The sequence below is a fragment of the Rhagoletis pomonella genome, unplaced genomic scaffold (genome assembly GCF_013731165.1).
Source record: "Rhagoletis pomonella isolate Grant_MI unplaced genomic scaffold, Rhpom_1.0 Rhpom_scaffold_00007, whole genome shotgun sequence".
Classification (NCBI taxonomy): domain Eukaryota; kingdom Metazoa; phylum Arthropoda; class Insecta; order Diptera; family Tephritidae; genus Rhagoletis; species Rhagoletis pomonella.
The window spans coordinates 40,948,755-40,953,293 of record NW_023458561.1 but is presented as its reverse complement, the minus strand read 5'-3'; positions in this window follow the sequence as shown (position 1 = coordinate 40,953,293).

The following is a 4,539-nucleotide window of genomic DNA, read 5'->3' as shown; positions in this document are numbered from 1 at the left end:
TAAAGTTGCGTACAAACATCTAATTTTGTTTTTATTTAATTGCTAGTCCGATAAAACGCAACGGACTTAAACTCAGCCAAGAACATAGGAGATTTTCACATTTGTCTTTTTTTAACCCTTGAATTTAATTTTCTAATCAGCTGATAACCCTCCCACATCCTTTTTAAAGCCATCCATTTCGATTGATTCCTATATTGTAACAATTCATTTAAATTATTAAATTATTTGAATTGAATTTGGCTTTAGTACAGGTGGCAACCTTTTTCAAACACCTCAAAAATATTCTAAATCTTCAAGCTAGACATTTCTTAGCCCTCTGTCATTTTACACCCATATTTTAATATCTATATCTTATAATGTTTGTATATTTTAATTAGATTCGAATTTTCTAACAGGTGGCAACCGCTTCAAAATATTTTCTAACTTAATTTTCTTAAACCTTTTTCGTCTGACACCCACACTTTAAAACATATTTCGATTACCTAACTCCCTTCAAGCTGAATTTAATTTTTTAAATAGGTGGCAATCCTCTCATGAATTTTAGAATAATTTTCAAACTCATTTTAATTGATGCCCATATTATAATAATTCATTCAAGTTATTAAATAATTTGAATTGAATTTAGTTTTAGTACAGGCGCAAACCTTCTCCGAATGTTCAAACTAAACATTTTTGAGTACTTTTTCATATAACACACTTTATAAACTGTGTTTATTATTTATAAACAGGGGGCAACCCTCTTAAGCTTAAACTTATTTGGTCTGACAGTCACAGCGGGTAACCCTTTCCAAGTTCTAACCTACAAAGTATTTATGCAAATCTTTTTCTCGTCAAGACGAACACGTGGGTATGCGCGCTTCCACAATCAGACCACGACAATACAGATTTTGTTAATGTCAAACTGGGAGCAACTTTATTTTATATACATATGTACATTAGAGGGCCGCGACAGAAAAGTCGCGATTTTTTCGCGGGAATTATGAAATAAAAATTATTATATTTCAAAAAAATATTGAGATTTGCCTGAGTTGGAACGATTTGAAAAGACCTCCAAAAATCGATTTTTTTTTTAATAAAAATAGCTTTAAAAATATTATGATAGGAGATTTTAATACAAAAGGCGTGCATAAAAATTAATCAACATTTTACCAACGGAATAAAAATAATAAAATTTTTTGATGTATTTTTAAATCTATAGATTTATTTACTTGCTTACTTACGTCCTTTACTTACTTCATTTATGTTAATTTTTTTTACTTCATCTCCTGTCCGGTCTTTGGCTTTAGAAAATATTTTAATTTCTGCATCAAAAAAGAACCACCATAATGTACACAATTTGCATGGTTGTCGCGTCAACTACAAGAAAGCTGTATGTGCAGCTCAGACACACACCAAAAGTGCGAAAGTGTAAAGTTTACGGTCTTCGATAAAATATGAAAGCAGAGAACGTATACAGAGAAAGTATATAAATGAAAAGGCGCATTTTCAGTGACCGTTTTTGTTCCGCAGAAATTTTGAGTCGTCGTCGAGGAAATTATACCACTCGTCGACGAAATGCACAACTCGTCAGTAGAGCTTGAAATCAATCGATGACACTATCGATAGTATCGATGTTTTAAAATTTCCTCCACCATCGATGTTTTTCCCGCCACTATCTATAGTTTTTCGCTCATATGTATACAATGAAATATTTATTATACATTTTCGACTAAATTAGTTACTGAATCCATCGTAGGTTCGAGCTTTGAATAAAACGCAAGCTTCAAATGTCTAAAAATTACTGCTGATGTTTAGACTCTAAATTAATATTCGTCAATATAAAAATGAAATGCGTTTATTTCGGTTTATGAAAGCAAATGCATACTCAATATCTTTCTAAGAAATCGAATCATAAAGCTCTAAATTTTTACTAAACTTTGTTAAATTTTTTTAAGGTTTGCACCAAGTTTGAAACTTGGATTCATAATGTTTTTGACAAATAATGAACTACATATATATGTTTTGATAAAAAATAAGAACTAAAATTAAATATTAAAAAATTTATTTTAGAATTTTTTTCGACCAAAGGTATATGTATTTATGTACGCTGCTGGAGAAACATCCAAAACATGGATGGTCATGGACGTCGATAGTTTTCCAGCTCTATTTTGACGGCACTCGGCCGATGCGGAACGTTTAACAAAATAAGCAAAATAAAGATCGGCCAACTCCTCTTTCCCCATCATCCTTTAGCTCAAGTATCCCTTCAATCTCTTATCCATCTTCTGCCTAACGAAGCACTTTATGCTAGTGGTGTTGAATTACCGGTGTCGGGGCAAGGACGGTTATAAAAAATTATCTTATCACGGAATGCCGGTACATTCATACATATGAGTTTTTATTGTCATACATAATCCCATAGTTTACCCATCTGTTTACATACTTCTTTGAAAATAGCTACGTAGAATGTATGTCCATTTGAATACACTTTTCTCTAACTTTCCTCTTCTTCCATCGACTGATTGCAATTTTGAAATTCATTCATAAAAACCAGCAGCTTACTAACTTTGCGTAAACCCAACCGCATGGATGAGTCGTCGTCATCATATTACAGCCACTTGCTATGCCAGTGAATCATCATCAGTTCAAGCTTAAACTCAGAGCAAAACGTCAAGCGTCACTACAGCTTTCTAGCTGTTTGCGTTTTGTGATCGCCGTTTTCGAAAGCAAGTATAAACGATATTTTGAAACAAATGCAAAACCAGTTGAGAAGACAATGCAAAGTGGGTGTATATTTTCTTGAGAGCTTAAGCGCACTTCTACTACCACTAAGCTGAGAGTGAGTGATAATGGCCCATATATGGCGAATTTATGTGGGAAGCCGGTCGCAAGTGAAGGTGGTGTTGAGTTTGGAATATTGGTTGCGGTGACATTCAGTATTTTTGAGTTGGCGAACGAGTGTGAACTGTGATTTTAAGTTAGAGGAGTTACAAAAGTAAAGCCGTAATTCGTTTTAGTAATAAATATTTTGTAAACAAACAAAAGAATTTCATAGCAATAATAAGTACATATTTATATACTGGATAATTGAATTTCGTACAAAATCAGTGAAATAAAACCTTAATTAAGCCTGTGGAGAAAAGCTTAAATTAATAAACAGAAATCATGCAAGTGAACTTAACAATTTTATTTGAAATTATTTAATTAAAAGGTAATAGTTAATATACATACCTACATAAACATGAATGTAATGTTAGTGTAATATTTTAATTTTGCGTAGTAAATAATTAAAAAAGGGGTGTGTGGATACCACGCGCCCTTAAAGTCAAACTTCTTATTTTGGCGAGATAGTACCGATATTTAGAAAATTGCCCCGCTGAATATTTTTTAAAAGCCGGGGGACGTATAAGTGTCCCGACTCTTCATATTTCTACCACTTATGTTACGATTTTAAGTGTTTCCTTTGTAAAGTTAATAGGAGTCACCTTGTACTCTGAACCAAAAACAATTTTTCGTACAAACGTGACAGCACTTTCTTTATCACAAACAACAAATGTAGAACATATTTTATTCGGTCAAACTGGTACTCTAGGCATATTGCAGTCTAGCACTCTTGCTTGAATTTTTTAAGGTTTTTATGATTATTTATTAACTTTTGTTTTTTTTCATGTAACGGTTCTAATCTGAATTTAGTGAAGCTATAAAATATATTAGATATGAAAAATATCATGTCATACAGTGGCGAAAATATAAATAGGGAAGATACATTTTAGCATACTTTGGATATTCCCCTTGTGAATATCTAATTTTTATTATTTTTTTATGAAAGTGTAGTTCGTCATCTAACAAAGACCATGTAGGGGAAAATTTCCAACGTTGTACCAAAATCATTTGAATTCGACAAAAATTCGTTCAAATTTTGAAATTTTTAATTATGTAGATTTCTTAGAAGAATTATGAGTATGCAGTTTTGTAGTCCATTTAATTCAATATGCAAATTTTAAGTAGATATGGCTTACCGTTAATTTTTGGTCGATGTTTTTTTGTGCAAGGTCTGGCTCAATTTCTCCATACAAAAAAAAATGTCAAACATATTTTGTATGGAAGAAAATGCGCGAACAAAAAATTGCCAAAAATCAACGAAAAGTCCCAGGTACTTCAAATTTGCACTTTGAATTGAATGGACTACAAAACCGTATACTCAAAACCATTCTAAAAATCTGATTAAAATGTTTAAAATTTTTATCAACAATTGTTAAAATTAGTCGAATTTTTATAAGTGTTCTATAAGTTTGAAATCTAGTTCTACATGGTTTTTTTAGGTAGTAAGCTATACATTAATAAAAAATTATAAAAAGTTTTTAAACAACGATACGCAGTTTTACTATATTTGGCCCATAGTTTCCTGAGTAGATTGATAGTTTCGTGTGTTTTTAAATGTTTTTGTTTTTGTCGTCCGGTGTTACCAGTAAATATGAAATTTTGCATGTTTTTTGTTTTAATTATACTGCGGAGGATAGTCTCTACCGATCTTTATTTTCTTATTTTACTTTAACATAA